At 47.2% G+C, this 25,547-nt stretch overlaps 1 protein-coding gene across 3 annotated transcripts in view; it reads left to right on the top strand.

The window, feature by feature from the left end:
* The first annotated feature begins 8,678 nt into the window (after positions 1-8,678).
* Positions 8,679-25,547, top strand: part of DPYSL5 (dihydropyrimidinase like 5) — a 102,668-nt gene continuing 85,799 nt past the window's right edge. The window contains exon 1 of one of the 3 annotated variants that reach the window (XM_003308916.6): positions 8,679-9,086. The gene's annotated coding sequence lies outside the window, so the exon portion shown is untranslated. Of the gene's footprint in view, positions 9,330-25,547 lie in introns of all 3 variants that reach the window. The other 2 variants (XM_016948213.4, XM_016948214.3) reach the window with 2 other exon arrangements.

Raw genomic sequence — 25,547 nt, 5'->3', positions numbered from 1 at the left:
TCTCTGCTCCTTGAAACCTCTGCCTCCTGGGCTCAAGCAATTTCTCCTGCCTCAGCCTCCTGAGTAACTGGGGTTACAGGCACCCACCACGAAGCCTGGCTAATTTTTTCTATATTTAGTAGAGATGGGGTTTCACTATGTTGGCCAGGCTGGTTTTGAACTCCTGACCTCAAATGATCTGCCCACCTTGGCCTCCCAAAGCGCTGGGATTACAGGCATAAGCCACTGCACCCGGCCTAAACTTCTTAATTCTTTAACTCATCTTTTCTATACCTGGAATCCAGAGGAATGGCAGATTTTACACACCACAACTATCATGTTTCCATCAATCCAGGTGATGTGCAATTTCAAGGCTAATGGCTGCTAAGAACTATCCATACACACAAAGAAAGAGCAAAACCCGACGACTCTTTAAGCCTCAGATCAAATAATAACAAAAATAATTCACATTGATATAATGCTTTATATGCAATTCAAAGCTAAGCAATTTCTCTTTCTTTCCCTCCCTCCCTCTTTCTTTCTTTCTCTCTCTCTCTTTCTTTCTCTTTTTCTTTTTTCTTTTCTTTTCTTTTCTTTTGACAGGGTCTCACTCTGTCACCCAGCCTGGAGTGCAGCGGCATAAATAATGGGCTCACTGCAGCCTCAAACTCCTGGGTGCAAGAGATCCTCCCACCTCAGCCCCCCAAGTTGCTCAGACTGCAGGCACACACCACTATGCCCAGCTAATTTTAAAATTTTTTGTAGAGATGGGAGCTCACTATGCTGCCCAGGCTGGACAATTTCTGAAATGTTATCTCATTTGATCAGGTGCCCTAAGGCATTATCCGATCCTCAGGCACTTTGCCTCGACTCAAGTGAGTTCAATTCCCAGCACAAACATTTGCTGACACATCTCAAAGAACACTTAAATTATAGCCAGTCTGAGTACAGGCTCTCCTCCCTAAGAGAAAAAAGCTGAGGTGAGTTGGGGGGATGATGTATTTATTCACCTTCTAGTTCTGGCACACCAGGTGCGTGTGGTAAAACACCCACTGTTGAGCGGAGACTCCCTGGCTGCGGGTAGCTTGGCCCTCTTCAGGAAGTGGGGCACTGAATTACAGGTGCACAATCCTGGCGTACTGTGTCCATGCCAAAAAGGGATGGGAGAGGGAGACAGGTAGGCTCTGGTTTTGGATTCTGGACACACAGAACAAAACATCCAAAGCTCATTTGAGGGACCTCGGTCCAACTACAACTCCTGGTACCCCGGTACCTCGTAATAAGATCAGGTACCCAGATCTTGTGAGGAATCTGGCTAAACACCTGGCATTTGGTGGGTCAAGATTCCCAGGAGAGGGATCTCAAGGACTATTTCCACTTGGTGTATGATAAAACCAAATAGAGTTGTTTTATTTCTACCAGGACTATGATCTGTCTACTGTAATTTCACGCTTCATGGACATTTATTTCACTGAACAGATAATAACAATTGTAATTGCTAACAGTTTTAATTGCAGTACATGTGGCTTTTTTTTTTTTTTTTTTTGGAACGAAGTTTCACTCTTGCCCAGGCTGGAGCGCAGTGGCGCGATCTCAGCTCACTGCAACCTCTGCCTCCCGGGTTCAAGCGATTCTCCTGCCTCAGCCTCCTGAGTAGCTGGAATTGAAGGCACCTGCCACCACGCCTGGCTAATTTTTATATATTTAGTAGAGATGGGGTTTCACCATGTTGACCAGGCTGGTCTTGAACTTCTGACCTCAGATGATCCACCCGCCTCGGCCTCCCAAAGTGCTGGGATTACAGGCGTGAGCCACCACGCCCGGCACATGTGATTTCTTTAATCCTCATTACACCTCCAAAGGTAGGTGCTCTGTTCTAACAGTACACTTCAATTGCACGGTGCTTTACATTGTCAAATTTTAAGCCTATTCATTATAAACCATTGACCAAACACTGAGCATGTGTCTTATACACAGGCACCTGATGTACATTTCCTCATGCACTCCCTACAGCCACCCTGTGGGTAGGAACTGAACTACCCTACTTGCACAGAGGAAGAAACCCAGATGTAGAGAGGCTGCATAAGCTGACCAGGTTCCACAGCTGAGAGAGTGATTCAGGGGGGTGTCAAAAGGAGGCCCACCATCTCCACACTCTGGGACTTTATCCAGCCTTTTTTGATCCTCAAAATAACAGAACTGGTCACTACTGCACTACAGTGGGGAAGAGAACATCCCCTGATGGAGGTGACTTCTCCCAGGTCACACAAGCACTTGCCCCACTTGGCCACACGGGCCAAGCCCTCTGAGACACTGGAGGTTTGAACAGTAGGATGCCTGGTCACCTGGGTGCCTTACAGGGCTTTTTACCTGAAAGTGGGGAAGCAAATGAATCTAATTCTACAAATCACCAAATTCTACCCCATCACACAGTGGATGCTGCCTTGAAAATTATAACTCAAAATAACTTCCAATCCATACAATCCAACAAGAAAAAAACACCACCAACTAAAAAAAAAAATCAAAGTAACCATAATAGACTTGAGAAAAGGGAAAGTGTAAATGGAATAATGTTCAGTCACAGGTAGTGTGGTCTAATGGAATAGACACGGAACCTGGAGTCAAACTGGGACTTTGATCTTAGCTCTGCCCCTTTGAGCTGTTTGACCCTGGGGAAGTTACTTCACGGTCCTGTTTCCCTCCTCCATAAAGTGAATGTCATGATCTCTTTCTCACAGGTGTGCTGTGGGATTAAATGAATAATATACATAAAGTATACAGGAAATGCTCAATAGCTTTTGCTTTTTTTTTTTTTTTTTGAGATGGAGTCTCACTCTGTAGCCTAGGCTGGAGTGCAGTGGTGCAATCTCGGCTCACCACAACCTCCACTTCCCAGGTTCAAGAGATTGCCCTGCTTCAGCCTCCTGAGTAGCTGGGATTACAGGTGCCCGCCACCATGCCTGGCTAATTCTTGTACTTTTAGTAGAGAAGGGATTTCACCATGTTGGCCAGGCTGGTCTCAAACTGTTGGCCTCAAGTGATCCACCGGCCTCAGCCTCCCAAAGTGTTGGGATTACAGGTGTGAGCCACGGCACCCAGCCTAGCTTTAATTCTTATTTAGGTAAGTTCTGATTAATGCAACTAAAAAAGAAAAATTAGGGCCAAGGGCAGTGGCTCAAACCTGTAATCCCAGGCTGATGCAGGAGGATTACTTAAAGACAGGAGTTTGAGACTAGCCTGGGCAAAATAGTGAGACCTCATCTCCCCAGAAAGATTTTTAAAATGAGCTGGGCTGCAGTGAGCTATGATTGTACCACTGCACTCCAGCCTGGGTGACAGAGTGAGACCCCATCTTTAAAAAACAAAAACAAAAGAAAGCTCAACGGAGGAACTGGCTTCATAAAAAGAATATCAGGGAAAGGTAGTAAGGGTATTTCTTACTGTCTTTTTTTTTTTTTTTTTTGAGATAGAGTCTTACTCTGTCACCCAGGCTGGAATTCAGTGGCGTGATCTTGGCTCCACCTCCAGGGTTCAAACAATTCTCCTGCCTCAGCCTCACGAGTAGCTGGACCACAGGCGTGCACCATCACACCAGCTAATTTTTGTATTTTTAGTAGAGACAGGGTTTCGCCACGTGAGCCAGGCTAGTCTCAAACTCCCAACCTCAGGTGATCCAACCGCCTTGGCCTCCCAAGTGCTGGGATTACAGGCGTGAGCCACCACACCTGGCCTTACTGGCTTACTTCTTTGGATTCACTTAATAAATAAAAATTAAATTTGGGGGCATGGGTGAGAGGATTCTTTCCTATGTTCTCAGCTCCTCCACCAGTAGGGGCTCAGTAAAGCCCTGTGTTGTGGAAAATGACAGGTAGGGAATCAAAAGGTGATTAAAGATCTGGCTCTTAGAGTAATTCTTTTGTTCCCTGAGGGTGATTGTTTGACTTATGTTTCTTGTCCTCATTATTATTCTTTCTAATACTCGAATTTTATTTGTTAAGGGAGAAAAAAGGCTTAAAACAAAGCCTCATTATCCTCATCTGGATAATGTTGGCATTGTGAGACTATGCAATTTCTTGCTTTGTTTGGCTTAAAGAACCTCTATATGTGCGTGAAATAAATGCCAATTTAACGTTTTAGATTTCTGCTACAAGGCTGGGGCAGCTGGAATCATCCAGCAGTTCCTCCTTTATGCTGGTTTGTGGCCATTCTCGTTCCAAGAGAAGACAAACTTGCATTTCAAAATTAAACTCTGAAATTTAAAAATAAAAGCAGGAAAAAAAAAAAAAAACCAAAACTTTCCTAGGCCAGAAGGAATGATTTGAATTTTCGGAGAGCTCCTTGGCGTTTCAAGGGTAGTGATAAACCACTGGAATTTACTTTGATGTTTCAGCTCTAGCGCAGCACCCCCTCAGCCTCCCCAGGCCTCCTCCTCCATCCCCTGTGTCTGACTGGGTAGTTACTTCTCTGGGGCCTGGAACCCTTCCAGTCTCATTCCCCTGTTTGTGTATCTGAGTATCTCTATGTCTTTAGATCTTCTTCATGCTGTCTCTGTTGTCCTGTCTCCCTCTCCCAAAGTCTGTTTGTCTGTCTTGTTGCCCCCCTGGCCCCGTGCTTTTTAAATTTGGCTCCTGCTTTGTGGCACTGTCTTGAATACACAGGTTTGACTGCTGGTTGACATTTATTTATTTGTTTGTTTGTTTATTTTGAGATGGAGTCTTGCTGTGTTACCCAGGCTGGAGCGCAATGGCAAGCTCTCAGTTCACTGCAGCCTCTGCCTCCCGGGCGCAAGCAATTCTACGGCCTCAGCCTCTGGAGTAGCTGGGATTACAGGCCTGTGCCACCACACCCGGCCAAATTTTTTTTCTTTTTTCTTTTTTTCTTTTTTTACTGAGACGGAGTCTCGCTCTGTCACCCAGGCTGGAGTGCAGTGGCCTGATCTCGGCTCACCACAACCTCTGCCACCCGGGTTCAAGTGATTCTCATGCCTCAGCCTCCCAAGTAGCTGGGACTACAGGCGGTTGCCACCACGCCCAGCTAATTTTTTTGTATTTTTAGTAGAGATAGGGTTTCGCCACGTTGGTCAGGCTGGTCTCAAACTCCTGACTTCAGGTGATCCACCTGCCTCGGCCCCCCAAAGTGCTGGGATTACAGGCCTGAGCCACCGCACCCGGCCTTTTTTTTTTTTTTTTTCTTTCTTTTTTTTTTTTAGATGGAGTTTTGCTCTTGTTGCCTAGGCTGGAGTGCAATGGCGTGATCTCGGCTCACCACAACCTCTGTCTCCCAAGTTAAAGTGATTCTCCTGCCTCAGCCTCCTGAGTAGCTGGGATTACAGGCATGCGCCACCATGGCTGGCTAATTTTGTATTTTTAGTAGAGACGGGGTTTCTCCATGTTGGTCAGGCTGGTCTCGAACTCAGGTGATCCGCCCGCCTTGGCCTCCCAAAGTGCTGGGATTATAGGCATGCACCACCATGCCTGGCCTATTTTTTCTTTCTGAGACAGGGTCTTCCTCTGTCACCCAGGCTGGAGTGCATTGGAGCAATCTGGGTTCACTGCAACCTCTGCCTCCTGGGTTTAAGTGATGCTTTCACCCCAGCTTCCTGAATAGCTGGCACTACAGGCACTTGCTACCATACTCAGCTAATTTTTAAAATTTTTTTGCAGAGACAAGGACTCATTATATTGCCCGGGCTGATCTCAAACTCCTGGGCTTTGTGATCCTCCCACCTTGACCTCCTAAAGTGCTGGGATTATAGGCATGAACTACTGCACCTGGCCTCACTTTTTTTTTTTTAATGGCTAACTAGACTTCACAATGTGTTCCCCACACTAGGGTTGTCACTGAGAAGTATAAGGAGCAAAAAAAAGTGAAAAGAGAAGGATGAGGAGGAAACTTAATATTATACAAAGCTCCTGGGAATACTGGAGAGCCCCTTTCCCGGGGGCACTTCGAGGAGGAACAGGTTGCCGCTGCAGAGGAAGGAACATCTGGGTTCCATGGCTTGGCAACAGGCTCTCCTTGAGGGTCACTCACCGTCACAGGCTCTCTCTGCACTGGAGATCCGGCCTTCTGGAGGCTGGCAGGGAAGACGTGCTGAAGCAGGAAGGGCTCAGCTTTGCACCAGGCAGATGTCCTTTGGAATCCTGGCTCTGCTGCTTACAGCAGTGTGACTTCCCAGGCAAATCGTTTAACCTCTCTAAATCCAGATAGCCTCATTTGTAAGAAATGAGCAATGCTACCTCCTGTGTGGAGTAGCAAGGATTAAATGATGTGTTGTAAAACACCAAATAGACCCGGGCTCATAATAGGAGTTCAGACAGTGCGATTTTCCTCCCTCCTCCTTTCATGGTGGTCTTTAACTTGTATTTATTCTGAAGTTTGTTAAGGCTGTTGGGAACTCAGAACACATTTACTCATAAAAACCAGTAGCCCTGGGCTTTGTGAGGTCTGACCCCCAACCCCTGCCTAACTCACCATCCCCATTCTCTTCCCATCACCCTCATTCAGGGACTTGACTTTCAAGACATGGTGGGTTCTTCTGCTGTCTTCCAAATACCCCCTTGGGTTCCCCACCCATAAGCTTTTGCTCCTTCACCCCAGAATCTCAGACCTTTGCTTAGAACTGTCCATCAAATCAATATCCAGGTGAAATCCAAATTCTAGCTCCTCCATCTCCCAGTGTTATGCAGAACTGATTTCTTTCTCATCTGAATTCTTATTCTACTTTATCTGACCGAGTAGTAATATGAGCTTTATAATAAAAATCACAACATATTGCCTTTTGTGGCTGTTACTGTGGGGAGTGTCACATATTCTTATATCCCTCACACTGTTCAATAACCACTTTCTGTGGGATAAATAATAATAGCTGCATTTGTTGCATGCACACTATGCCAGGCAATGTGCTATGGCCTTTATCTACCTTTCTTCATTTAATTTCCACGACAAGGTTAAAAGAATGTATATGACCCCAATATTCTGGGTGGAGCTAAGGGTCAGATGGAGTAAGTCACTTTCTCAAGGTCAAGTAGGCAGAAACTGAAGGAGCAAGGATTCCAACCCAGCAATGCGGGACTCCCAGCTCTGTGCTCTTTCTACTTCCCAGGAAATGGAGCCTAAGTTAGCAACAACAAACCGAAGTCGAGGACTGAGGACATATGCAACCCCCGGTTTGGGTGCAACCTTTATCAATGTCCTAAACTGACAGATGACGTAGAGGCAGCCGTTTCGCTGACTAGGGAAGGTAGCCCAAGAAAGCTAAGATGCTAGAATCCAAATTTAAGGTCTACGAGACGCTGCAGAAAACATTTACAGTCACTAGAGGGCTCTCTCTCCCTTAAGCGAAAAGCGCAGCACCGCCCGCGCGCGGTAGTCTCGGAACCCCGCCGCCGGGAGGCCGCTGGCAGCTCCACGCCACCTCCCTGCAGCCCAGTCCATTTTGCCTACATCCCTGTCCGGGCAAGCCCTGGAGAATCCATAGGGCAGTGCCCCAAGCTGGAGCAGTTTTCACAGCCACATCCCGGGCTGCACTGGGTTGGGGATGCTTTGAGGTTCCTCTGGGGGCTCCCTGCTCTCTGCTTACCAAGCAGAGGGGAGTTGGGAAGGGGAGAAGGAGTGCAGACTCAGGGGTGGGGTAATCCAGAAATGCATCCCTCAAAGGCCAGCCTGGCCTGGTCCAGGCCCTAAGCTCTCTGGGGAAGGACGGCAGGGAACCCCGCCTTGGCGGGCTCTGCGGGTCCTGCGCCCGGGTAGATTTTGCTGAGATGGGGAGAGGGGACCCCCTCCACGCCCCCGGAGTAGTGAACACCATTTTGTTTGAAAGTATCCTGCAAAGAGAACCACCTCACGAGGCCATGGCTGCCAGGGGACTCCTCTCCCCACCGGATCGCCGGGGAGCCCGGGGAGGGAGGGATTCTGCAGCTGCAGCTTGGGGGTCCTTGATGCTGCATTTTAACGCGCATCGCAACGCCTTTGGAGTGACATTAAGTGCAAAGAGGCAAATGACTAATCCAAACTATTATTACAACTGCAGAAAATAACACAGATCAATGGCAAAGGCTTGAACCGGGATTAGCTAGGGAGGTGGGACAAACCGGGGATGATCCTTCCTCTCCTTTTTTAGATTTGTTTATTTTGGTAAATTATGTATGTATTTAAACATGAAGAAACAGGTGAAGCGAATGTAAATTGGGTTATAAATAATTTCCAAAGGCTTCGCTGTCCCTTGACAGAAGCCAGAAATAAGACAGGCACTGGGCCTGAGCGCTCTGGACAGGGAAGCACCCGCGTGGCGCTGGGCAAAATCTTCTCAGTGGAGAGAACGCACTCCGGGTTCGAGACCTCACCGGGTGCAGATGCGAACTGCGGTGGCCCCAAGTGGCCGTCCACTTTGTTCATGAGAACAGTTTTCCTATAACGCCCACCCGGCCCTTTGCATCCTGCAATCTCGCGGGCGTCGGAGCCGGTCTTGGCGCGAACCAGGCGGCCTCGGCGGGGTCCTGCGGCGGAGGGCAGCGCGGCCGCAGCCCGGGAGAGGGGGCCGCGGCATTGTTTCAGTCCCTGGGGTGGGATCCAGCTGGGGGAGGGGAGGCGGGGTGTCCTCCGGAACCGCCCCCGGCCCTCCCCGGGGACCCGTGCCTCAGCGCGTCCAGGCTTTGTGGTGTCCTGAGTCGCCATGGAAACCCGAGGGAACGCGGAGCCGGGTGCTAGGGGGGTCGGTGAGTTCTCCGGCCGCGCCCTCCGTCCGCTCTCGGACCCCGGCCCTGCAGCAGGGCCTGCCGGGAGTTGTAGTCCCCAGGCGGCGGCGGCGCGCGGCGCCGAGGATGCGGGACGCCGCCTGTCCCCGCCTCCCCTTAACCTGCTAGCTGAGGTGGGGAGCGGCGGGAGGAGCCGGCCGCGCGGTGATTGGCGGAGGCCGCTCCCAGCCCCCGACACGCGCCCCTCCCCCGCTCCCCACTCTGGACTCCCGCGCTGGGCGCGCTGAGGCGGCCCCCGAGCGAGCGCGCGTGCAGCCGCCGCCGCCGCCCCGAGCACCCGCAGCTCCGGCGCCGCGGCGAGACGGAGACGGACCGAGCCACGGGCCCCCGCGGCCGCAGCATCTCGGAGGAGTGGGTGATGGCAGGGGGGTCGGTGGGCTTACCCCTCCCGGGCTAGGAAATCCTCCTCTCCCCCTTCTGTTTCTGCGTGAGGCGCACAAAAGGGCGGGGAGCCGGGTGAGCCTGGGGCCCGGCCGCAGGGGACGCGGCGGGAGGTGTGGTTTGGGGTTGGGAGGTGGCCATCGGGGCTAAGCCGGGGCGCTCTTGGGGTCCTCTTTGTACGCCCACGAAGCGCCGTGCCGGGCCTTGCTCATAGTAAGCGTTTAATGCGTGCTCGCGGGGTTGCAAAGCCCTGGGGTGAGGAGGCGGCTCGGCCGAGGGGTTTCGCGCCTAGCACGCAGTGGGCCGCTTTCCTAGCCGGGCGCGGTGCAGTGGACCGCTGGAGCGCTGGGCGGGGGCGCCTCTGGCCGGGGGCCAGTCCTGCCGGTCCCAGGATCTGCGCTGTCCCCGGTCCCACACACCACCCAGATACACACCCTCCGTCCTTCTCGCCTCCGAGCTGGGATCTGCCCAGCCTGGACCCGACCCGGCGGTCTGTTCCACCGCCAGGCTAACGGAGCGGACGCCTGCAGAGGACTCGCCCGCCGCCTCCGAACCTCCCGCCTGAGCCACAAAGGCCTCCTGCGGCTGCCCAGCCCGGAGCGGGCGCCGAGCTGGGTCCCTCGGCTGGAGCCCAGCGTGGGAGCCCGCCTTGCAGCATCGATCTCAGCGGGCACCGACGTCGACGCCCCGGGCCTGGGGACGGGGCTGTAGTCTGAGCTGGAGAGAAGCCGGGAGAGGGCGAGGGGAGGCCTCGGTTGAGAAAAGATGGGGATGGGGAAGGCTGGGGAGCTGGGTTAGGACAGGTAGTGGGTCTCGGGGAGCAGGGAGTGGGAACTAGGGTTTGAGGAGGAAAGAGAAGGGGCGGGGGCGGGTCCGAAGAACGAGGGAAGGAGCTCGGTGCAGGTGGCGCCCGGCGAGGCTGGTTCTGCTGAAGAATGGGGAGGGGAGGAGGGATGCAGGCGGGTGGAGGCCGCCTGGGTTTGAGGAGGGAGGACGGGAGCGAGGAGAAGACCCGCGCTGTGCGGGGGAGGGGGGCCTCCTGGGAAGGGGAGCCTCCCGAGGATGGAGGGGCAAGCAGCTGAGAGGCGGTCTCGGGCCCGAGGGTCCTCAGCTCCAGGCGTGGGGCCCCGCGGCCCAGGTGGCCGGCTGGGCGTGGCCCTCGGACCGGGGGTAGGGACCCAGGATGGCAGATCCGGGACCGGGCTGGGCTGGCTTGGTGAGGAGCTTTGTCTCCAGGCTTGAAACCAGCCGGTAGCGACTCACTTAGGGTTTTGTGATCTTCCGCGGCGCCCACGGCACGCCCTTTTCTCGAGGAGCTGAAAGGCTTTGCCCAGCAGCAGGTGCTGCCAGGGAGGCGGGTCTCCCTTCGGGGAGACCCGGAGAACAATAGCCGACCCTGGTGTCCACCCGACGACAAACCAGGGCCACCCAGGACGCGAGGGTGCAGTTTTCTGGTGCTGGGAATACTCCCTGCGGAACCTCCGGGCACGTGCTGGCTTTGGGGTTGTATGGGGGCCTGGCCACGCCGGGAATCCCGTGTAGGAGGCGCTCCCCCGGCCTGGGGGCCTGCAGACAGCCACCCCCCGACTCCGGCTCGGGTGCCTTCTGGTGCAGCGCCGCCGCCCGCCCCGCGCTGTCCACCCGCTGCCGAGACGCGGCGTGGTTAGCGGCGCGGAGCTGCCGGGCGGCGACGCAGGTGCCAAAGACTGGAGGTCGCCTCGGTGCAGCGCGGGTTCCCCCGAGCAGCGGCTTTGTCTGCCGAGGCGGCCGGAGTCTAGGGGCTGCAGCTGTGCTTTCTCAGGGGGAGCCGTAAGGGCTGGTGCGGATTGTGGTCAAATTGCGGAGAAGCGGGTGGAAATGATCCCGCAAGGGTGAGGCTCTAGGTTTGGGAGCCGCTGCTAGGGGACCAGTGCTTTTCTTTGCCAGTGACCACACCCAAGCCAGTGCGTCTCTTGCAGACTTCGCCCATATTGTCTGCTGACCTAAGACTGGGGTAGCTCTGTGATAGGCGCTGCTTGCCCGTGGGAAAGCAGATGAACCGAATGGAAGCTTAAAACAGGCTTTCAGCAGGGCTTTCCACGCACTCAGCCTCTCGCCCGCCGTCTAAACACCTTGCAAGTCACCGCTGCAGCGCCTTGACATGTGAAGTGACACCCAAAGCCAGAATTCTGTGTTGCACTGTTGCTTTGATAACTGGTTAGATGACAAGTTAAAGGTGAATCTTTAGCATAAAGTTATCATTTTAAATTGCCATTCATTAAAAAAAAGGCAGGAATGTTTTTGTTCCCAGACTGGACGATACTTGGCATTGTAGAACTCATTGATGCCACTTATATTTGCCACTAAGTTAACTGAGAACCTGTTGGTTCTCTTAACCCAGCCTTGAAATCTCAGGATTTGCTTTCTTAACAAGATTAGTGTGTAAGGTGAAGGACTGTGCTGTGGCTGTTGGCTTTTGCCCAGGACAGATGATAGCTGTCAAAGTGAAGGCCTCTTGTCTGAGTGTCCTTTCTGGCCATAGGGAGTCAGCAGTAGGCTATGTCTTGCTGGTTTTAAAGGATGGTGTTTTGAGGAGGTGCCTCACAGAATTTACAAAACTGGTCTGGAAGGACTAGCTGGAACATTGCTCATTGGTTGTTTTTAACTATATTTTAACTGAATTATATATATGTATATATTAATATGTATATACACACATACACACATATATACACATACTATATTTTAACTAAATTATATATGCATGTGTGTATTTATGCATACACACAAACATGGATTCAGAGTACATAAATACTAGGAATCTCAATATTAGAAACCTAGAAATCTGACAGTGAAGGTTTTTTCTTGTTAAGAGAGCTCCAATGGGAAACATGTTTTCATATTATTACCCAAAGGGAACAATTTCAGGAAGGAGTGTTTTGTTGGCTTCTTTTTTGTAATAATTTTATGGATTTTTAAAAGGACGTAATCTTCTTAAAGCACTCTGTGAACATCCATTGCAGTCTGTTCCTCATGGCAGGGAATCCATAGACAAGGAATGCCGGTATGACCAGCCCGTTTTTACAGGGATCTTGGAGAGAAAGCAGCCTCCCTCTCCCACCTTCTGCTGGTGCTGCTCCAGTAAAACACCTGGAAGACAGAACTCAGAAAGGGGAGAGGCAGGTGGCCCCAGAGAAGGACTTTGTGTCCCCAGAATTCCGGGGTGCCATTCTTGAGCTTGGGGACCTAGGCTAGGTACACAAAGATGTTCATGGGACGTGAAGGCCTGGCTGTTGTCAGCGTAACCTCTCTAGGTGCAAACATTAGCAGGGTTGTTGCATTATTCTCAATGCTTCTGTCTCTGGAAAGAGTTCCCCAGCAAGGCAAGTTTACACAGTTGGCCAAAATCAGGTCTCAGGACTTGGCGTAAACTTCATTTGTGGCACTTCCACGTCTCTTCTCCTGCCATAGCTATCTGAGAATTTCCCCTTAATAGCTTCTCTGACCCAGGATTCTGTATGATCCTGCATTAGCTCCACGGGACTATAAGCCAAAGGACAGCATGACTATAGGCAGGTCTCTGGGGTAAAAGTAAATTGTGGCCAGGCACGGTGGATCACGCCTGTAATCCCAACACTTTGGGAGGCTGAGACAGGAGGATCACTTGAGGTCAGGAGTTCGAGACCAGCCTGGCCAACATGGTGAAACTCCGTCTCTACTAAAAATACAAAAAAATTAGCCTGGCGTGGTGGCGCACACCTGTAGTCCCAGCTACTTGGGAGGAGGCTGAGGCTGGAGAATCGCTTGAACCTGGGAGGCCGAGGTTGCAGTGAGCTGAGATCGTGCCACTGCACTCCAGCCTGGGCAACAGAGTGAGACTCTATCTCAAAAAAAAAATGTGAATTGTGTGTTCAGATCATTTTCTTGGGGCATAGAAAAGTACTGAGAGCCAGAGAAGTTGGACAAGAGTATCTGAGACCCAGTCTATCTTCCTGGTGTGAAAATTTACCAGTTTCTGATAGAATCTGATCTTGTGTATCTTTTTTGTTTTCTGAGGTATAAAACATATTCCAGAAAAGTCTTCTAAGACTTAATTCACAGGAATCCTGTAGAACAAGATATCTTTGTCAACATGAAGTCCTGTAGGGAAAACTTGGTGTAATATGGGAGCAAATAAGAATAAATGTGTTTTATCATTTTTCAAATAAGCAGGTGTTTGATTTCATTGCACTGCTAGTGCATAAATGAGAAATAATTTCAAAATCGCTTTGCCTTGCTTTTTTTTATATGAAGATGAAAGGTTGAAATACCATAGCATGAATCTTTTGTGAGCTTTGGTATTTATGTATAAAAGTGGGCACAAATTATACACTTGAACAAAAAAAATTCAGGGAGGAACATGGTGTATGATTTGTTCTACTTCAGTCTTTGAAACTTGTTTCATTTAAAATAAGCTGATTTAACCATTGATTGAACCCGAGCTTGCCAAGCACTCCCATCAATCACAGCCCTGTTCTGTACTTGTTCCCTCGCCTCCCTCCTCCCTCGTCACAATCCAGGCTCAGCAGTAGCGTGCACAGGAGGGAGAGCCAGAAAGCCTGGGTTCAGATTTCACCTTGGCCACTTTCTGTTTATCTGTGCAATGAGGATGGTTGTATTAGGTTGGTGCAGAAGTAATTGCTGTTTTTGCCTTTACTTTTAATGACAAAAACTGCCGTGACTTCTGCACCAACTTAACAGTATCTACATCTGGGGTTGTTCTGAGGCTTACATGAGTTAATGGTTAGCACTGAGAGCAGCACTGGCATCTTGTAAGTGCTCAGTAAAAGTTATCATCACCATCAGCAGCAGCATCATATTCTCCCTCTAAAATGTGTGTCCACAAAAACAACACTTTGATTCCCCATTTAATCTTTCATCCCAAGGGGCCATGGCAAGTTGCTGTAGGGATTAACAGTGGGAACACAAGGAATGATTAGGACTGCTTTCTAAAACTCCCACCCTTGCAAATAGTAGGAATAGCTCTCTGTGGAGTCTGTTTCCTGGCAGCCTCTTTAAGCTCAGCTGTTTTTAGCAGCTGAGAACTTGGAGAATTAAGAGTGTTCCAGAAGTGCTGTGACCTCAGCTTTGCTGCATCATTCCTTTGAGTGGGGTTAGGCTGGCGTGGCTGGTGAGGAGCTGTTGTCCCAAGGCTATGTAATTCTTGGTGTGGGGAAGAGTCATCATGTTTGGTTGATGGCAAATTTTTGGGAATAAAGAAAACTCAGGTTTTCCAGCTAAGAAATACAGAATTTTGTGCAACTTGGAACCACAGTTATTTATTTCACAAACACTTTCAAAGCACTCTGTGCCAGGGGTGGTTCTGATTACTATGCGTTAAGTTACTGTTATTATCCTCATTTTACAAATGAGGCAACAAAAGTAAAAAGGACACCCAGATGGGGACATGGCAGAGCCAGGCCTTGAACTCAAGGGGTTTGATTACCATCTGTATCAGTTCTCCAGGATAACTGGAGTTCTCCAGAAAAACAGAAAATCAGTTCTCCAGAAAAACAAAACCAATAGGATTGGTTTATGCAATTGGAGAGGCTGGCAAGTCCCATATCTGTAGGGAAGGCTGGCAGACCGGAAACTAGGCAGGAGCTCATGGTGCACTCTTTACTTAGAATTTCTTCTTTCTCAGGGAAAACTCAGTTTTTCTCTTAAGGCCTTTTAACTAATCATATGAGGCCCACCCACATTATCAAGGAAAAATCTCCTTTCCTTAAAGTCAACCACCCAGCCTGGGAAACATAGGGAAACTCCATCTCTACAAAAGTTAAAAAAAATTAGCCAGGTGTGGTGGCACATGCCTGTGGTCCCAGCTACTTGAGAGGGTGATGTCAGAGGATTGCTTGGGCCTTGGAGGTCGAGGCTGCAGTGAGCTGTGATTACTGCACTTCAGCCTGAGCAACAGAGCAAGACTCTCTCAAAAATTAAAAAAAAAAAGAAGTCAACTGATTATAGATGTTAACCACATCTACAAAATACCTTCACAGCAACATTTAGATGAATCTTTTATTGGATAATGGTACTATAGCCTAGCAAAGTTGACACAAAGAACTAACTAGGCCAGGCACAGTAGCTCACACCTGTAATCCCAGCATTTTGGGAGGTCGAGGCAGGAAGATCACTTGAGGTCAGGAGTTCGAGACCAGCCTGGTCAATATGGTGAAACCCTGTCTCTACTAAAAATACAAAAATTAGCCAGGCATGGTGGCACATACCTGTAGCCCCAGCTACTCAGGAGGCTGAAGCACAAGAATCACTTGAACTGGGAAGGTGGAGGTTGCAGTGAGCCAAGATCACACCATTGCACTGTAGCCTGGGTGACAGAGTAAGACTGTTTCAAAAAAACAAAAAACCACAACAACAAAAAAAGAAAGAAACCCTAACCATAAAAGGATCCATGCCTTTAAACAGTACCTCAAGCTGAGAACCTTATGAGTTGGGTGTGAGATTCACAGTTAACTAAATAATTTAGCAATAGGCTATCCCATTACAAAATGCTGCACCTTACCTTGTTTAAAATAGAATTTGGACCTCTTTTCTCATCCAGGTGGCTTCTGGCCCAGAATATTGCTCAGAATAACCATTCAACAGATAATATTGAAAGAATGACTGACTGAATGGTTTTAGATGATATTTTACAGGATTTTCCAGCTACTGAGACCTCTGGCTCCCCATTTAAAATTTTTTTCTTTTTCTTTTCTTTTCCTTTTTTTTTGAGATGGAGTCTTACTCTGTCGCCCATGCTGGAGTTCAGTGGTGCGATCTCTGCTCACTGCAACCTCTGCCCCCCGGTTCAAGCGATTCTCCTGCCTCAGCTTCCCGAGTAGCTGGAATTACAGGCATGCACCACCACACCCAGCTAATTTTTGTATTTTTAGTAGAGACGGGGTTTCACCATGTTGGCCAGGCTGGTCTGGAACTCTTGGCCTCAGGTGATCCGCCCGCCTCAGCTTCCCAAAGTGCTGGGATCACAGGCGTGAGCCACTGCGCCTGGCCTCCCTTTTAAATTAGAAATCATCTGGCCCGTGCTGGGCGCGGTGGCTCATGCCTGAAATCCCAGCACTTTGGGAGGCTGAGGCGGGTGGATCATAAAGTCAGGAGTTCGAGACCAGCCTGGTCAATATGGTGAAACCCCGTCTCTACTAAAAATACAAAAATTTAGCTGGGCGTGGTGGCAGGCGCCTGTAGTCCCAGCTACTCAGGAGGCTGAGGTAGAAGAATCGCTTGAACCCAGGAGGCGGAGGTTGCAGTGAGCCGAGATCGCGGCACTGCACTCCAGCCTGGGTGACAGAGCCAGACTCCATCTCAAAAAAAAATCATCTGGCCCAAGTAAGATTGAGTTTTGGAAAGAAAGGAGAACTTCTGCATTCTGAATTGTGCATGTGTCACTCCCCACTACCTAACATCTGTCCACTTTCATTGGTTTGGCAAAGGGGCTGAGGTCTGTTGCTGCCTGGACTCCCTGTGAATGTGTGTCTCCCACACGTTAGTAGTGCCCGGTACTCAATCACACCATCTTTGTGTCACTCCAGTGTCCATTTCTAAGCTGCCCCTTTGTTGATTTCAAATCCGCCATGGGCTGACTCGAAATTCTCACGCCTTGGGTCTTTATTCTCCCTTCTTTTGTCTGGTCCTGTCCCTCCCTTTGTCCTTCTGCAGAGCAAGATCCACTATTGATACAGAAGTCGCCTCCTTTCTAATTTTTTACTTCGGATTTCTGACCTTGTAGATTGATATATTTGTTCTGTTATAAAATTCAAAAACAACCCCCAATTTTTTCATTTAATATCTTTTTGCTCTTGTTTCCAGCATACGTGAAACACTTTCAACCTTAATGAAGTTACTTAAATTGTTTTAAGTTTGCCGTATTGTCAAGTGGCAATACACATACATGAAACAGTCACTTTTGGGGGGTAGAGTGGCTAAGGGTGCATTTTAAAAAAAACTAGTAAAGTATAACAGATAAACTGAGAAGTGTACAAACCATAAGTGTATAGCTTGATGAGACATACCCATGTAATCAGCACCAAATTAAGAAACAGAAAATTGGAGTCTCTGAGCCTACTATGGCTCAGAAGCCTGCCTGATTCAAAATCTTATTATTTAAAAAAGGGGAAAAAAAGAAAGAAACAGAATTATCAGTACTCAAGGAGAGTCTATAGTTACTTAGTATTCTTCCTCCATATCCTGACTGCTTATACACAGATCAATCAGCTTTGCCTATTTTTGAATTTTTACAAATGGATCATGTAGTGGATATTCTCTCACCAGGAGCTTCTTGTGCTCAAGGTTATATTTACGAGATTTCTCTTACTCTTGCATCTAATTTGCTTATTTTTTTCATTGCTATATAGCATCCCATTGTATGTATGTACCAAATGTGTCAGTTATGTTGCTATTGGTATTTGGATAGTTTCCGGTTTGGGGCTTTCATGGACAGTGCTGCTGTGAACATTCTAGTAGGTGTTTCTGTTGGGTATATATATACCTAGGAGTGAAATTACTGGGTCAGGGATACACACCTGTTCTGTTTTAGTAAATTGTGCCAAATGCTAAGATTAATGGAGAAATTAAAAAAAAATCCTCTGAGGTATACAATGCAGCTATTTAAACCAAAATCCTAAAGACTGGCACAATATTATGGCTTGATCAGAGGTTGACTTCCAACTCTTATTCTTCAGCAAAAAGTAGAACTTTAAGCTATATCTCTGACTCCACAGTAATCTAGCAGTTAAAAAAATTATATATATTATATATACATATATAATATATGTAATAAATATTATATATGTATATATAATATATTATACTAGTTTTCAAGAATTGGCCACAAACAACCAGTTGATTGGCTGAAATGAACACTTTTAAACTAAATGGTGTACATCTACCTTAGTCTTGCTACCGCAGTTTTCTTAACTCATGTTTCTTGAGGAAAAGATGAAAATCATATTATAAATGCAACATTGGTCCAGATATCATTCCAGAGATGTCCTGACAGCCTTGGGCAAGATTAACAAGTGATTTTTATTGTTAACTAATTTATATTTCTTGTATTGGGTCAAATAGAAATTTTGAATTGTGTGATTTCTTTGGCTTAAAAAAAGTCTCAGCCAGGCGTGGGGGCTCACGCCTCTAATCCCAGCACTTTTCAGGCACAAGGTGGACAGATCACCTGAGGTCAGGAGTTCGAGACCAGCCTGGCCAACTTATAGCGAAACCCCATCTCTACTAAAAAACACAAAACTTATCTGGGCGTGGTGGTGCACACCTGTAGTTCCAGCTACTTGGGAAGCTGAGGCAGGAGAATCGCTTGAACCCGGGAGGTGGAGTTTGCAGTGAGCCGAGATTGCTCCACTGCCCTCCAGCCTGGGCGACAGAACAAGATTCTGTCTCAAAAAAAAAGAAAAGAAAAAAAATCCCACAAAAGTGTCAGCTTGGAATCACAGAGTTCAGATTTCTTATTTGGCCAGACAGGACATTGATTTCTAATAATGGCCAGATTTCTTATTTCTTATAATAATTTCAGATTTCCTATAATGGCCAGACAGGACACTGCCTTTTTTAAATTTAGAAATAGAATTATGACATGTATCTTATATTTTCTGTAGGTTTCTGGAAAAACTTAAAATAGATGTGATTTTTACAGTTGGATTATAATGGAAAGAACCTCTGCAACTAATGAAAAAAATAAAGATGAGGCACAACAATATGAGCACTAACCTTCAGCCTGTCACATCTCATGTTCATGGCCAGTATCGTCATGTGGCCCAGGAGAGATGGCAGTGATGGGCATGGCCAGTGTGGATAAAGGACAGTGGTTGAGGCATAATTATAGGATGGTGGTAATGAAACACGAGCAGCCAGAGGAGCCTGCCAAGGCAGTCATGAACTCCTAACTTGGCTGGTTTTTTCCTTGTGTGATCCATTCACAGCCCAAATTGTTCCTGAGAAAGATTTTTTTTAGCATGTGGTCTGCCATGTTTGATATTTGTCTTTATACAAACGAGTGAATGAGATCAGACTTAACATATCTTTTTTTTTTTTTTTTTTTTTGAGACGGAGTCTCGCTCTGTCACCCAGGCTGGAGTGCAGAAGTGCGCACGATCTCGGCTCACTGCAAGCTCCGCCTCCCGGGTTCACACCATTCTCCTGCCTCAGCCTCCCGAGTAGCTGGGACTACAGGCACGCGCCACCAAGCCCGGCTAATTTTTTGTAGTTTTAGTAAAGACGGAGTTTCACTGTGTTAGCCAGGATGGTCTTGATCTCCTGACCTCGTGATCTGCCCGCCTCGGCCTCCCAAAGTGCTGGGATTACAGGCGTGAGCCACCGCACCCAGCCCAGACTTAACATTTCTTTAAAACCTCGACTTACTGCTTAAACTCTGAGTCCCTTAAGCACTTAGATATTTCATATTTCATATCTTTTATAATATAGGATTTAATTTTTTTTTTTTTTTTGGAGACAAGTTCTCACTCTGTCACCCAGGCTAGAGTGCAGTGGCATGATTGGGGCAGCCTCGATTTCCCAGGCTCAAGCAATCCTCTCACCTCACCCTCCCAAGTAGCTGGGACCACAGGTGCAGGTGGATGCCACCACACCCAGCTATTTTTTTTTTTTTCGTAGAGATAGGGTCTCCCTATGTTGCCCAGGCTGGTCTTGAACTGCTGGGCTCAAGCAATCCCCCCGCCTTGGCCTCCTACAGTTCTGGGATTACAGACATCCACCACCACACCTGGCCTAATTTTGTACTTTAAAATATATAAATCTAATACTCCAATATTTAATCAATTATAAACCACCCATAGACAATTTTGTTTGCCTAGCTAATGTAATTTTGGCTGATTCCATTCAACCCTTTGTCCATATGTTTACATAAATTTTTACAGAGTTGTTACCATGGCATGGAAATTATTTCATATTCTGTTCTTTCATCAAAACTTTTCCATGTCTCTATCTAATTTACAAATTGAAGCTTTTAAATGGCAGTCTTCAGTTCCGTTGGAATGTACTAGATTCCATTTTTTTAATTCATTTTGTTTTCATATGTTATTAGATTCTATTTATGCATTTACTTATTGATGAACATTAAGGTTATGTTCAAGTTTTTAATTATTTTAGATAGTACAAGCACAAAAATCCTCATTCTTATCTTTGTGAACATCACATATATCATTTTCATACCTAGCTGATAATATGTTTTTGAGAATAGAGATTGTGTTTTTTTTCTTTTTTTCCAAATGCTTTTGGCATAGGGGGTACAATTCTATCTATAGTACCTGATAGTTTTCACATTAAGAGAAATGTATAAATACATGTTAATTCCTTTATTTCAGGACCAACTTCACAAAGTTTCCTGATCAGCAAATACTTTCTAATCAGCCTTAATTGGCAAGTTGGTCATTGAAGAATTTGTGTGAAAGTAGGAATAAAATTGTGTGAGATACTCAGTCATTAACAGGAATAATTTGGAGGACAAAAGATTCCAAGTGAAGCTGATTTTTATCAATTAATTCTATAAAATTGTGCTGTCTCAGTGGCAGATAGCACCTGATGTTGGCCATTATGACAGAAATTAAACGGTCTTGGTGTTGCAGAGAGATGATTCGGTTATGAGGCGCACCCATTGCTAAGTTTGAGTATCTGGTAACAGAGTGCAAATAGCCAGAAATGGAAATGAATGTTAGTGCTGCCTGGCAAGGGAGAGAGAGGTTTACTGCCTGATAACTGTGCACTTAACTTGCCTTGGGCTGTTGTTTGAGATGGGCTTGAACCTCCTCTCAGACCTGCACCTATTTCCTGAGTGCCTGCAACGGGCAGTGCGATTTCCAGGAAGGAGCTAGTGCATGGGAGAGAAATGGGGTTGGAATCCTGACTGCTACTTCCTAGGCACGAGAGATCTTGGGCAAAGTCATTTTATCTCCTCAAGCCTCAGTTTCCTTGTGAACTAAAGGGATGCTAATATCGTCCTCACAGGCTTCTAGAGGACTAAAGTGAAAACGTGCACTGAGTCTGGTGGGCGTGTGGTAAGCGCTAAGTGGAGCTAATGGTATTGTCCAGATGCTAAATTAGGTGCTTTGTGACATATAAATGTATATAAAAACAATCAAAGGGACATGATTGTCAAATGGACACAGGCTGGACAATATGACAATTGGAGAATGTAAACTTCTCCCTCACATAAGGAGAAGTTTAGCACAACGCCTCTCCCCTCCCGTGTCTGTCAAATGAGAAGATGCAGACTGGATGCTGTCCTGACTGCTTTGATGTCCTGTGACAGACACCCTGTGTTGCTGCTGAGCTGTCACAATTCTTCATTGGTGAAAACTGGCAGATTTGCAGTTTGACACTATCTATCAAAATTAAAACTGCACATTCCTTTTAACCCAGCAGTACCACTGCTAGCAATTTTTCCTAAAGATATACAAGCACATGTGCTTGATGAAAAATAGGAAGGGCTGTTATTGCAGCATTATTTGTACTAGCAAAAAATTAGACATGACCTATCATTGGAGAATGAATGGAATGCACTATGACACGTCCTTACAAAGGAATACCATACAGCCATTACAAAGAATAAGGCAGGTATTTCTGTTCTGATGTAGAACAATCTCTAATATATATCATTGAATGGGAGGAAAACAATGCAGAACAATATTTAATGCGTGCCACCCTTTCTGTAATACATTATGTAATGTGAAATATATATTTAAATATGCATAGACCATCCATGGAAGGAAACACAACAAAACCTATGATGTTGCTTGTCTATGGAGGGGTCAAGGAGGAGCTGGGAAAACTCACAATTTACATGGCTTTAAATGTTTATCATGTCTATGTTTTACCTGTCTAAACAGTAATAATAATTTGTCACCCGTGGCTGGCTCTGGCTCACCCTGTCAGAGACTCAACAAGACTTGAGGAGGGTGAAGTTCTTGGGCCCATGTGGATGGCTTATGTTCCCAAACGGACCCCCAGATGCAGGCCTCCGAAATAAGACACAAGCATACAGAGTTGGGCTTTCAGGCTTACTGAACAGACAGACTGTGTTTTTTCGACTGCCCATTCAAACAAGAAAGGCTCTGAGATCAGGAAGTAGGTATGACCCATTATTGCTGACTATCAAATAGCTTTTCCAATATTTCCCCTTTGAGTCTTTTTTATTCAGAGGAAAACTTGGTTGAACTGTAGGACACAGAAGATGAGAAGCACTAACTGGGCATTGTGAACCTTCCCACAGGTTCACAATGTGTGTGATGTGTGTGTCTGCTCATCCCTTCATCCCTTCCTTCAGGCAGCAAGTGCTTGATGAATACCTGCACTGGGCCAGGTGTCATCATAGGATATTGGGTCTAAAAGAACTTTAGAGAACGTTTAGTCATTTCACAGAGGAGGAACCCACAAGGCACTTTAGTTTTCAGTGAGTGGTATTGGTGCAGAGAGAATGGTGATTTTTGCCTTCTTTGGTCTCGGATGATGGGTTAGGAAGCCTCTGGATGCTCCTATAGAATTGGCTTCCTCATGTAGAGCATTCATTTCATTTTGCCTTGTGTTTCAATTACTTGTGGACATGTTTTCTCTCTAAGGACGTGAAGACAGATTCATGCCATCCCCCGGCCATGATCTCTAACTCCTGGTGTTCACACTCTTATGTAATCCTCTATCTTTGAATGTGGCAGGACCTGTGACCTGCTTCTAACTAATAGGATACAACAGGGGTGATGGGAATGTCGTTTCCCTTATTATGTTATATAATACCTTATCTTGCTAGCAAACTCCTTTTGGAGACTCTTTTTGCTTGATGAAGTAAGTGGCTATTTTGGGAAAGCCCACTTGGCAAGAAATTGGTGGCTTCTAGGAGCTGAGGGTGTCCTCTAGCTGAGAGCCTGCAACCATGTGGAAATGAATTCTGCCAACAATGTGACTGAGTGTGGAAACAAGTTCTTCCCCAGGCAGGTCTCCAGATGAAAACATAGCTCATCCAGCATCTTGATTGCAGCCTTGTGAGGCTCTAAGCAGAGGACCCAGGGCTCCTGACCCACAGAGTGTGAGGAAATAAGCTTGTGTTGTTTTAAGCCACTAAATTTGTGATCATTTGTTACACAGCATAGAAAACTAATACAGGGCTCTCTTGTGGCACTTGGCGCAAGGCCCCTCAGCAAGTTGGTTATCAATGAATATGTTGAGCTGAATTTATTTCTCTTTCTTTTCGTGAATGTATCTCACAATAATTGCCTGAAGTGCTCTCACTTGGGTGGTCATATAATTTATATTTCAAAGCAGAGCACTTTGGAGAGTGATTATTATTTGCTATTAATAATCTACTTAGGTCTATAGGGATAAACTGGGTCTATGCCAGGCATACTGGGAGGTATGGTCCCCCAAGCTATGATAATCTCATCATTTATTGTCCACGTTTTCCTGGCTCATTTTGCCCCAGGAAGCCATTGCATGTTTGTTGATTATTTTTCTTCTGGGTCTGCACTCTTCCTTCCCCCTCCCCATCCCTACCTGCTCCCTGGCTTCTGCCTGGATGTTGGCAGAGAGCCGCTGTGTGCCTGACTGTGACAAGGCTGGTGGAAGTCACCGGGATGCCAGGCACATCCAGCCTCTGTGTGGAGGTCCAGCAGAGTGGGGCAGCTGTATTGACTAAGTTGGTGGGAAGGGAGGCTGGGATGGAGCTGTGCAGAGGAATTTACTAGAAGCAGTTGCAGGAGTGATCAGCACCCCATTACATGGCCATTTTCAATGTGTACAGCCTATTCCAGAAGCTGTTTCTGCCTGCCCCTGGTGTTTTTGTTGGGTTTTGTTCAGGTGGAGGGGAGGGGACTTGTTGAGGTGCCCTCCCCTTGGAATCCCCTTTTTGGAATAGACCCTGTAGCATCTGACACATGCACTCTGAGGGCCTCTCTCCAACACAGCGGGAGGAGAGGCTCCCTTTCCCCCACCACCCACCTCCATAATTATCTTCCTCAGAATCCATATGGGGAGCCCAGTCCCTTCCCACATGTCACCAGAATGTCCCTTCACTTTTTCACTGAGCCAACCACTTGTATTGCCCCTGGCCCACCCCTTCCTCCAATGTTCAGCTGTGTGGAGCCATACTAGCCCTGGCACTCTTGGCCACAGCTCTGACATGGGCCCCAGGCCGTTGGCATCCTCCCCCTTTAAGCTGGTTCAGTTTCAGCTGCTGACCAGGAGTGTGGGACAGTCTTGACCTGCCCCCCAGGCCTGTACCTATTTTCTTGACTTGTGGACCAGGCTGGAGTTTCCATTCCTTTCCTATCACTGCTTCTCAAATCTTGCCCAGAATGGTAAAGGAAAAGGAGCTCATACCCCTGGGAGCTTGTGGGCTGGGCCTGCAGCACCCTGGTACAAGTTGGAAATATCTTTGAAGCCTGCTTGAACAGCTTTATTGAGATACAACTTTCATACCATAGAGTTCACCCATACTAAGTGTGCAATGCAATGGTTTCTAGTATGTTCACAGAGTTGTGTAGTCATCACCATATCTAAATTTACAACATTTTTGCCACCCCAAAAGAAACTCCATATGCATTAGCAGTCACTCTCTGTTTCTTCCACTACCATCTCTTCCCCAACCCTCTAGCCCCTGGCAACCACTAATCTACGTATTGTCTCTAGGGATCTGCTGATTCTAAACATTTCATATACATAGAATCATACAATATGTGGCCTTTTGTGACTGTTGAAGCCACATTTTTTAATCTTAAGAAAATTAATGCACTGTCTGCACTCTAGTTCACAGTATTTCCTTTTCGTTTTAATAGATACAAGGAATTTCAGAAATTACATATAGTTAGACCGGGTGCAGTGGCTCACACTTGTAATCATAGCACTTTGAGAGGCCAAGGTGGGTGGATCATTAGAGCCCAGGAGTTTCAGACCAGCCTGGACAACATGACAAAACCCTATCTCTTTCAAAAAAATACAAAAATTAGCCAAGTGTAGTGGTGCGCGCCTGTAGTCCCAGCTACTTGGGAAGCTAAGGTGGAAGGATCACTTGAGGCCTGGAGGCGGAGGTTTCAGTGGGCCCAGATCGCTCCACTGCACTCCAGCCTGGGCAATGAATCCAGACCCTGTCTCATAAAAGAAAAGAAATTACACACAGTTTAAATGTTTAGCCCCACAAGAGTGCTCCAGGAAGAAAGAAGTGCCTTACTCATGCCACACCCCTGGGGCCCCAGTCTGAAAGGGGCTATGCCTCAACAATGCTGACAGCATCCAGATGGCTTTCCATCCAGAGCAGGTGCAGATCCCAAAGTAGGATTATTTGAGTAGATGATGGGAAAGGTGGGGAAGATGATTAACATTCTCTAAGCATCTGCCACTAGCCAGGCACCATCTAAGTACCACGGAAAGGAAAAGGTGGATGGAGGTGCT

Source organism: Pan troglodytes, chromosome 12, assembly GCF_028858775.2.
Source record: "Pan troglodytes isolate AG18354 chromosome 12, NHGRI_mPanTro3-v2.0_pri, whole genome shotgun sequence".
NCBI classification, from domain to species: Eukaryota; Metazoa; Chordata; class Mammalia; order Primates; family Hominidae; genus Pan; species Pan troglodytes.
The sequence above is the reverse complement of the archived record's forward strand: the minus strand, read 5'-3'. Positions and strand labels throughout refer to the sequence as shown.